Source organism: Notothenia rossii (assembly GCF_949606895.1).
Source record: "Notothenia rossii genome assembly, chromosome: 6".
In the NCBI taxonomy this organism is placed as follows: domain Eukaryota; kingdom Metazoa; phylum Chordata; class Actinopteri; order Perciformes; family Nototheniidae; genus Notothenia; species Notothenia rossii.
The window spans coordinates 64970520-64981999 of record NC_136909.1 but is presented as its reverse complement, the minus strand read 5'-3'; the positions used below and the strand labels follow the sequence as shown (position 1 = coordinate 64981999).

Sequence of the window (11480 nt, the reverse complement as noted above, 5' to 3'; positions counted from 1 at the left end):
CTTTGTGATACATTTTACCAGCCTATGTTTCAGGACTTTCCCTGTCTCAGGATAAAATACTTGGAATGCTGGGCTATATTTGTCGTATCCTACAAAAATACCCTTTGCACATCTAGAATCTAGCTTCTTCTTATCCTGCTTATACCCGTAGCATTCAGAGCCAAATATTTTCATTTTGGACAAGTCGGGTGTTTTGCCAGTAAAAACACGGTATGGTGTCTGCTCTAGACGCTTACAGTAACACCTGTTACGTATCTGTGCTGCTGTTTGTACAGCATATGTCCATAACTGCTTTGGGAGGTTACTCTCTAATAGCATGCATCGTGACATCTCAAATAAGGTCCTCCAACCTCTCTCGGCAGTACCGTTCTGGTGAGGTGAGTATGGGGCACTTGTCTCGTGCCTTATCCCTTTCGTCCTAAGTAAAGTTTGAAACTCATGCCCGGTGAAATCAGCACCGTTGTCAGATCTTATGCACTTAATGTGTCCATATGGAGCAGTATCTGCTATGAATTTTTCAGTAGCTTTTGCTGTATCACTCTTTGCTTTGATAAAGTAGAGAAAAATCATCCCACTATAATCATCAGTAAATGTGCTATTGCATATCTGTACCCGTCTTTATCTGCTGGTTCTATTGGACCGCATAGGTCTGTATGTACTAGCTCTAGTACTGTCTTAGATTTTGCATCTGCCTGCCTGTTTATGCTTTGAGTAAATTTTCCCTGCGTACATAATTCACAGTTATGGTTAGACATGTCATGTTTCCCTTTGATCGACATACCTTTAACCACTTTCTCAAGTTTAGACACATCCTCAAAATTACAATGACCAAGTATTCTATGCCATGTCTGGATGTCATGACAACCATTACAAACATCATCAGTGTTTTCATCCTCTACTGTGCTAAGGTAATATAGCCTACCATACACATCCATTTTAAACTTAGTACCATTTTGATGAATCAGCCAATCATCACCGTCCTTGAAGCGGACCTCAGCTCCGCTGGCTGTCACTGCTTTCACAGAGAAAATGTCCTGTGGAAAAGACGGGATGCAAAGCGCTCGTTTGAGCCTCGTTTTCACTTGCCATCCCTCGCTGTCGAGCAGAACAACTTCGGCTTCTCCTCTCATCTTCGCCATCCCGGTCGTTTTCGTTCCATCTGCCTGCTCTATCACATGGTCCTCGGGTCTAAAGCTCTTATCGATTGTCTTAAACTTTGCCGGGTCATTAATCATGTGTGTCGTGGCACCACAGTCGACCATAAGACCTCTCTTATTTCCCATTTGATTTTGACAGTCACTTATTTTGGAAAATAATGATGCACCGGTATCATCCTCCATGTCTCCGTCTGCTCTTCTTCACCTGATCACGGCCCAGCTCTCGGCCTCTTCCTCTGTGTGGCGTGTCCCATCGTCGCTCGTCTTGCCTCGCTTGGATCTCGTTAGGGCATGTCCTAGCCATATGCCCCATCTTACCGCATGTGTAGCATTCAATGTCAGCTCAGTCCATCTTCTTCCCTCTTCCACGTCCTCGTGTCCTCGTCCCGCTAGTCCTCATAACGCCGTCCTCGTCCGCATTCATGTCACTCGTCCTATATTTTCAGTGCTTTCATAGCTCCGCAGTTTAGCTTTGAACTCACCGAACGTTAGACGGTCGTTTGTTTGAGTGACGTGCACAACAAACGGGTTGAATGAGTCCGGTAACCCCTTCACTACCATGGCAATCTGCAACCCGTCACTGATATTTTCTTCGGCCCTTCTCAAAGACGTGAATATAGTCTCCGCTCAAATAATATAATCAGTAACGGTCTCGTTGCTTGCTTTGTGGAGAGAAGAGAGTTCACAGTACAGGCTCCCGACTCGTGGTTTGTCCTTTCCCGCGTAGTGCTCTCGGAGTATTGCCAACGCTTTTCTTCCATCTCGTTTCGCGTCTCTCATTATGAGTGATAAACTCTTATTATCTAGACACTGCACCAATTCAGCATATGCCTCTGCATTCTTTGTTGCGTCTTCTTCAAGTGCTTGTTCGTCGTTGTAGTCTATCGCTGGCTCTTCCAGGATAACTTCACTGAGGCCGCGCAGTTCCATGTGCACCAAAAACCTCGTCTCCCATAACTCAAAGTTTTTCTCGTCATCGTCGAATAACAACTTAAACCACCTTTGGCCTCCTTGACTGGGCCCATAACCTGTTGCGTGAGACATAATTCAGCAGACGTCTCCACGTTTGCAGTCAGCCAAAGTAGTGTAAGTATGCTAACGGACAGAAAAACACACGACCACTATCGCTCAGAGTTTGGCCTGAAATAAGAGCCGTTTATTGTTTCTGCGCATGCTCATTAGCATCACCACGTTTCAGGCACATTATGATGATGTCATACACATGAACATAAACATGACTTTGATATTATACAAATATGCTCAACATCTATGGATACATTTCTCAACATCCATATGAAACAGAACTGTAAGCAGATTTTCTTATTCTTTATGGATATTTTACAAATCACTCCCCTTTCAAACTGTATTCTTGTTTATTAATAATAACTTTTTTTACTGTCATATAGTATTTTGTACCAGTTTTTCCTTTATTCTCTTATTTTTTTATAACTATAATGATCATATAAAGATGTGCCTTTTCCTCACTGGTTGTATAAAAAGCTTCTTATATTCGTTAGCATAGCTAGCTAACCAGATGCTAATAACAACAAAGTTATTGACTGTATGATCAGTATGACAGATGAACAGATCGCCACTGGGCTTACGACTAACTAAGACACAGCCACGCAAAAACTGCCACTTAAAAACTGCGGCATGTATACCTTGGGTATTGCAATTTGTGAAGTCCCGGCCCGGAGCGACGTTCTGGTGCTCTCCGTCAGAACTACACCCCTGTCAGACGAGACATATACCACGTGATGACACATTAGGCTCGTGTTGTGTTCAAGGACCCTGACCTTGGCCAGGAAAAACAGGCACTCGCTTGTTTAATTATTTTGCGGTCTAGTTTTCTTAAAAAAAAGTATTTTTTGCTTTTTTTTTTAATTACCTCGAGGGCCGTACCAAATGGTCTCGCGGTCCGTATACAGCCCGGAGGACGGAGGTTCCCCACCCCTGGTTTAAACATTGTCACAGCTCACAGCAGACCCGGCGTCATGGGCGGGCTCCATGGGGCCGGGCCCGCCCATCCAGGTTTTGAGCCCGCTGTTTTAATCAGGGCTGAATACCACATTTTTATTGTTTTATTATGATGTTTATTGTTGTTATTTGTAGTGCTTTGTCCTAATATTTATTTTTGTAGTAGTTTAATATCATTTTTTTATTTTGCTAGGAAATTCTGAATGAAAGGCTTCGCGCCAGACTGGTTTTTCGCTGGGTTGAGACGTGTGGGTTTTTGAGTGAGATGCGGCACAGCAGCCTGTCAGTTGACTCTTGCTAGGTTAGTGGTTCACGAATGGAATATGGCAACTCAGCGCCAGATGCAGGCACATTAGAAGAAAGTAGTTACGTTACCAACCAGCAAGCAAGTCAGCTGGCAATCAATTATATTTTGATGAGAAATTGACTCTCAAGCCGGCTCTCTCGCAAACTCCTGCTCTGTGCGCAAGCAGACCGCTGCACAGGCTCTCTGCCTCGCTCAATCTCTCTCTCTCCCTTTCTCTCCATCGCTCAACCTCACTCCACCTCTCCACCCTGTGCCCGCTCAAGTTTGCCTGCGTGTTTGCCCAAGTTGGCACAGCGTTACAAATGTGCCACAAAACCAACCAATGGATGTAGAAGACCGTCAACAGCCTTATGGCAACCTAAAACCCCTCTCTTTCCGTAACAACAATTCACGAGCGCCTCCCTCGTCGTCGTCGTCGTCCCCCGTTGACAAATCGCGAGCGTCTAACAGCCCCCCCCCCTGGCTCACAGGATAGGTACCTGTCAGCCAATAAGACAGATGTTTATTTCCATTCAACTCTCTGGTTGGTCTGGTGTCTTGCCTCTGTTGCATTCACCGAACACGGTAAATTACATTTCTGCCGTCCTCTCATGATGAGGTTCAGGTAAAACACGGTTAATGTATTATATTATTGAAGGAGAATTGTCCGGGGCCACAGAAAAAGCATTCGAGGCTTTGGTCCTGTATAATAGCGTCATATTAAATGCAGTAACTTTTGTATTGATTTGTTTAGTGAACTTTTTGGCGTTGCAGTTACATTTCTCCGCCAACAGATGGGGGTGCTGCAGCCCCCTCAGCCCCCCCCCCCCCCCCCACTTCCCGCGTCCCTGGTGACAAGAGGCGCATTCACACCGCAGTAATTTTCCCACAAAGGTTCATCAGAACTTAGTTCATGAGAACTCTTTAGTTCTCATGAACTAAGTTCAGATCGCGTTCACACCGGAATAAGTCCCTGGGGGAGGATTAGGCAAATGAAGCCGCTGACGTCACTTCTTCTTCTTCTGCGTTGGGTTTACTGGCAGGCCGCAAACAACTTCACGGCGTATACTGCCACCCCAAGTCCCCGGCCGGAAGTCCCCGGAGTTGGGGACTGGCTTCAGTAGAAGCTGCTGGGACTCCCAGCAGCTTCTACTGAAGCCTTCCGAGTAAATCGCTAAATCGCCAAAACGCCGACACCTCCTCATCTCCACCGCTCCCATGTTTTCTTTTGTGTTGCCATAAGTTAGTCTCTCTGCGTTTCCGCGCTGGGCTAATGCTAATACTGCTAATAATGCTAATGCGAGGATAATAAAATGGCGGCTTCACAAAACTTTTTGGGAGTTTTACGGGGCGTGGTTTGCAATCCGCCCAGCCAATCAGACATAAGAACCTTTTTCTCCCACGAAAGCCCCTGCTCTCTAGCAGGTATGGAAAAGGGGATAAAAAAGGTTCTCATGAACTACTTTTAGTTCCGTCTCTTCTTGGTGTGAACGCGACATTTCGGAACTATATCGGAACTAAAGTGGGAAAAGTACTGCGGTGTGAACGCGCCTTAAGGGCTTTAGCAACACTTGTAAAAACAGAATCTAAACGCTAGGCTACAGCCTAATCATAACCATGAAGAAAATATCCCCAATATCAAGCTTTTCTATTTTCTATTCAAAGTTTGCTAGTATTAAATGGGTCACATTTCCAAATTACACAGGGTCCCGAGTGTCAACGAACAAACTATTTTTGAGATTCCGCAAATTAATCTTTCTCAAAGTGTTCTCATGTATGACATTTCTCTGTGCACTATTTCTCAGAATATTTTACCCAATGATACTTTAAAAAGTGGTGGGGACGAAATTGGCAATTTCAAAAAGTGGTGGGGACATGTCAACAGCGTCCCCAAAGTAAATTACACATGTGCTCGCAGAAAAAACATATACATTCTGACTGCTGGTTTTACAGTAAATGGTCTGTGTGCATTTCTCCTTGGATTGAGCCTTTTGTCAATCACAATTTCACAATATTAAGATCTGCTTTATAATTTTAACAAAATGCATAATAATGTTTCTTTTCAATACATTTCATCGCTTTGGGTGAATTACTCAAACCATACCAATTTGAAGGAAGGCATAAAAGTGTATAAAGGAAGTAATTTCTCACTTCAGTTTAAGAGTTAGTACCTTCACATTGGTGGTGCATGGAGGGAGGAGGCTGTGCACCTGGTACATTTGATCCACATGTCCGGGCAAGTTACAAACACGAAGACTTACCCCCTGGCAAATGGAGACCAATGGAAGGTTTTTATTTACATTTGTCTAGGGACTTCAAATCCATCTCAAAGCAGAAAAAGAGCATACAAGTTGAATTGCTTACATACCATGTCGTGAGCAGGCAGATGCTGTGTGTTCAGCCTACTGCGAAAACTCTGTGATGGCAGGTCATATAACCTGGGTTGTAGGAGAGAGAGGGGTTGTTCCAGGAGAATGTCTGATCTAATATTCTCATGGGCCTCTCTGGGTTCCTTGGAGTCAAAATTAAATGCACCTACAATTAAGCCTTTTGTTTCGTTCATTTTTTTCATGGCCAAGGCAGCCTCATCAGCATTTGAATAAGTCACCTTGCCAAATGTTGATCCATTGTAGACTATTTTCTGAAAGTTATTAGAGGAAATATATATTTAGTTATCTATTGAAGGTAGATATTTCAAAGCACACTGTGTGAAATTAGTATTATGTTACCTGAACATTAATGACTTTTCCGTAAGGTAAGCACATGATGAGCAGATCTTTAGCAGTTTTATCTAGTTCTGTGCCACAACTTGGAAAGATGGTTATCGTCTGTCAGGGCAAAACATTTATTCAAAACTAACACCTGAAAGAGGTTATACTAAATAAATGTTCAGACAGTAGTTTGTACACTTTAGCATTATTTCTGCCCTACCTTCATATCACTTGCGTAGCAAAATGTCTTCATAGGAAAGTCATGTGGGTGATGTTTAAAGGTTTTACAGTTTAAATAGCTGGTGTCCCTGTCCATCCTGAGTGTAGAGCTGTTTATTAAACTCTATTCTAGCAAGGCAACAATATTTTATAAGGGTTTTTGATTTGAATTTGATATTGACATTCGCTCCCATGGAGACCAATAACATTCTAATGCGGAGTGAACTTTCTAATTGAAAATATTACCAAAGGGCAACAAAAGCAAGGTGAAATGTAGTAACATTTATAAAATATCCTCAGAAAAGCTATAATCATTTGTAATAAATGCTATGTTTATGATAAACATTTTAAAATGGCCAACTTTACCATTTAAATATTCATATTTTAACATTCTTACCAGTCTGACATTGGAAATATATTTACAGATACCCTAATTGATTCCTGATGAATTCCTTTGAGCTAATTGCTAACGTCAGCATGCTAATATCCTAAGAAAGACAACGCTAACATGCTAAAGAAAAGTAGGTGCTATACGGTTAAAGTGCTTTTAACATATCTGAATTCAGACTAAAAGCAGAGAAAAGGCTCTGAATGTGATTAGTTTTACATTTGGTTATAACTACAATATTTGGCAAATGTTGACATGTGCAAAAGTCAGGGTGTTGCCCAAGTCATTAGGGTTCATTCTATGGAAACCATGAATGACCATACAAAATGACCCCCTTTTTGCAATGTCCATTGCAAGTGTAGGTGTTGAAAATAAAAACATTTAGATTTGTTCTTTCATATACAACAATAACTGTTTATATCTAAATATTGTTTTGGTTCATTTACATTAATACCACTCCCTACAAAGAAGTGTATATGGAAATATGCAGATGTTCTTTAAAATGTTTTACTAATTTACTTACGACAGTGTTTACTATTTCATCAATCTCATGCCTTTAACAAACTAGTGATATAATCGATGGTAAAAAAATAAGTCATAAGAAAAAAACTCTTCTTTATATGTTATATGCAGTGTGATTTATTGAGTTAAGACACATAAGAAATGTTTGCATTTTTATTTAACCTTTATTAAATACAAGGGTCCCATTGAGACACAATATCTGGCAGGGAGTACTACTGGTCAAAAGAGAAATAAACTGGTACAGATATCATCATTATAAAATTAAATTAACTTAACACAACAGACACAAAAGATACATAACTAACCAATGATGGTAGCAAGGGATTTTAAAACATGTCAAGAGAGGGTAAAGTTAAGTCTGTTTACAGCTCATTCCGAACTACCATACAATTATATTTTATATTATATCTGAACTGACCAACACAGACATAAATACTAAGGTTTACAAAGAAAGACATGAAAATGTAGAAATACATTTTTTGCTTATCAGAATAAGTAAAAACCGACTTACAGGATTAATAAAAACACATTAAAAGGGTCATGGGAAGACAAGTAATAAACTCCTTTGTTTTGGGGTAATTCATTCAGATCTGTATTCCTGTGTGGACAAGATTTAGCAACATTTTGTTTGATCGTTACATTTTTTAACAGAAGCCTCCAAGTGTGAGGCCTACAATTTGTGAATGAGGCTAAAGTGGTTTGAATAATTTTCTGTAATATGTCTGTAAAAAACACAAAGTAAGCCTTTTGTTAACAGTCCCTAAGGCTAATTTGCTCCAATCAGGATATTGTAATGACCAGGTTTACATTTGACCTGGGTTTCTTTTATGTAAAACACTATTTTAGAACATGTATGTTACACAACGTCTGGCTTGATCCCACTTTGGTTGCTTCACACTGTAGTTTATGTAATATATAATCTTGCTTAAGCTTTTAGGGCCACATTGTTAAATCTGTGTGCCATTTCCCCAGCAGAGGGCCCCCCAGGATCACATGTGCACATGCAGAGATTTGAAAACACTTGAGTTTCAGAAGATGGCGCTGTTATTTGTTTATAAAGGTCTGAATAATCAGGCTGTCAAAGTCAAGAGTATTTTTGTCCTATGTTCACAGATTGTAACTATCACCAAGAATAAGCATGTAGAATGATTCAATCATTTTAATCATTCAAGCATACATAAAATCTAATATATTTTGACTTTTGTTATTGTTGAGTATGCTTCATTTCTCATTTTACTATTGCATATTTCAAAGCTGATATTGCATGTCAACAGCAGTATGAGCCAAACAAATGACAAGCATTTTTAGAGGATTGCCACAGAGAGGTCAGCCCCCTAGTGTAGTGCCATGATAATATATGTAAATGACCTACCATGGCTGACCAGACAGAACGAGATTTAACCAGCTTACGCCTGACTCTGGTTGCTTACCTCCTAACTTCACACGTGTGTAACAATAAATTCCAGCACTGAACTAAGAGAGAAGCTCAGGTTTGTTGACAGGGAGGGCCTGGAGGCAGTTGACTCTTGAGGAAATGACGTGGATTTTCATAGTTCGTTTCGTTTTTAATTATATCCAACTGGAGTGAACTTTATTAAGTATGGCCAACATTAAGTGAAAGGCATTAATGAAAGCTTTCTGTAGATATAGATATTTTGTAATTTGCCTTATAGAAATGGGGCCACGTTACACTTATGATTAGATGATTGACAGAAAAATAATCGATAACTTTTTTGATAATCAATTAAATGTACATTTTGATCAAAAGTGGCAGAAAAGCAGTTTTGCCTTTATTTCCTGCTTATATCATATTACAATATTTTTGTCTTGGCTTTGGACTGACAAAACATTTAGAGCCATAAACATGGGTTTTGAAAAACTGGGATGGACATTTTTCACTATTTTCTGACATTATATAAACCAATACTAATAATCGGCAGATAATTCAATAAGGAAACAAATAGTTATTTGCAGCCCTAGTCTTGACACACGCAGATGCTTGCATGATTACTTTTATTTGCACTCATACAGTACGTTTTTGATACCTTATACAAGCTTGTGTGAGTGGATAAGATAAAAAAAGAAAGAAAACATTCATGTATTTTTGGCATTTTATCAAAGTAAAGATCACAACTGTAAGCATGTAGTGTTTGTAAATAATAAATCACAACAGTTAAAGCAGCAAACAGCACTGGACAGAGTTTTACTTACAGCCCTATGGACATGTCTTATCTCCCAAGCTGTAAGTATGAAGTTGAACTTCAGACACTGGCTTTTCCTAGACTACTTTATTCCTAAAAAGTGGGCTAAGCTGTTTGTGTCCATAATTGTGCGTGTTCTTCTTCATCCAAAGGTAGAGGCTTCTAGGAATGGGACAGCAAGGAGGGCAAAGTAAACGACCCTCATGAATCAAAACACAGATAATAGGCTTCAAAATCTTGTTTGTTAATGACAAAGGCTCGGATATGTGCCAACTGTCTGGCATAAGAGTCAGACTGATCCAAGGACAGCAACAAACCAACAGTGCACAGATACAATAGGTAACATAACTTACATTTGAAGATGCCTTATACAAATTGAAAATTGAATATTTTAGGTTTTGCTTTCTTTGGAGGATTTCTTGAGGGATAATGACCCTCTGCAGCCTTCTACATTACAATCAGAAATCCACTTGTCATGTTAATGCATTATAATCATGCATTGTGGGCTTAACAGAACATTATAATGCTTACAGTGAAAGAAACTAGACTAGTAACCAGTTAGGTTGCAATTAGATATTATAAATCAACATTAAAAATCAAACATGCACCTCAAAAACTCATATGAGATGAGTTTGCACAAAAAGAATGTAAGCGCCAGAGTTCTGCAATTAATAATAAAGATATGTATATGTTTTTCTATGGGTCGCCAAGACATAAAGAAATGAGTGGTAGACAGTGTTGCTGGGTAAAGACTCAAACGCCCTTCGAAAAAATCCTTCCTGAATGACTTTACAGGGTTGTGTACTGTCTCCACTACACACCAAATCCAGTATTTTTCCATCAAGTAGCGCGCTGGAACACGTGACCACAAAGGAGAAAAAAACGCTGTCATGTTTGCATCCTCAACTGACAGCGGTGCATGGTGTATACGGCTCTTAATTTGCCAAATATAGCCAATGCTATTACAGTTCTGGTCTTTACTGCTACTGACACTTCATATTTATGTATTACACCGTTCACTTTGGTACTGTTGTCATTTCGTGGAACAAATTCTCCTCCAGGTCGTTTTTCTAACCCCGTGCGTTCATGATCGTGTAACCACTCCCACTCGTGGCTGGTGGAAAATTACCAGCTTACAAGCAACAGGCAACTGAATGGTACTTGCGGTTTATCACATTTAACACTGCTCCTGCATAAGATAGCCACTTTCGTTTCAGGATATATAGCATTTAAAAGAAATACAACCACTACAAGAGGATAACATGATAACATGACACTCGTTTTATGCCTCGTATTAAATACAAGTGCACCAATCCGGTGTAGCGTTTACATGAATGAAGGTAATACAACTTGACCCTCAGGAGAAGCAATAAACAGTGGTCGCTTACTTATTCGCTATTCCGATAAGCGGAGACATGTACAAGTCCATTCTGCATGGGAGTCTGCCCTCTTTTTCTCTACGGGCGGAGTAGTCGCGTGGGCGCTTGAGCGAATTGAAATAAACTGACAGCTAAACCATCCAATAGGGCAACAATAAGGAAGTCTCCACCAAAGCTGCAGCCAATCACCACATGATGTGGGCGTAACCCCAGTCCAAACTTTACGCGGCGCCATCGGCTGAAAACTAAACCGAGATGGAATCTCCCAGTCTGAACCGGTTTCAACCGGTTGAGAGTTAGTTGCTTGAGAGAGGATAGGAGGCGCAGGCACACAACCTCTACACCGCCCCGCTGGAAAATTATAAGAGTAACGAATTAACTAGTGAATCAAGGTTTACTTTGTTTCGTAAAATGTATCGGAGGAACATATTGCTGAGTTCGCCGTAATAGTAGTTTTAAAATCCACATCAGTGGTCCTTACCAGCCAGATATCACTCACTGCTGGAGCTGGAGATAGTCAACGCTGCAGAAATAGGAAATATTTTCTAATCAACAGTGATACTGAAGTACTCACTATATCTTGTAGCTTCTTTGGCAAACGCCACTCTTTTCAGTCAGAGCCTTGGACTTTAGGTAGGTA

General features: G+C 40.4%; 1 protein-coding gene across 2 annotated transcripts in view; it reads left to right on the top strand.

Moving 5' to 3' along the window:
* Positions 1-7441: 7441 nt before the first annotated feature.
* The window catches only part of xpo1b (exportin 1 b), a 43691-nt gene continuing 39652 nt past the window's right edge, over positions 7442-11480 (top strand). Inside the window, exon 1 of one of the 2 annotated variants that reach the window (XM_079691028.1) lies at positions 7442-11207. The gene's annotated coding sequence lies outside the window, so the exon portion shown is untranslated. Of the gene's footprint in view, positions 11474-11480 lie in introns of both variants that reach the window. The other variant, XM_079691027.1, reaches the window with a different exon arrangement.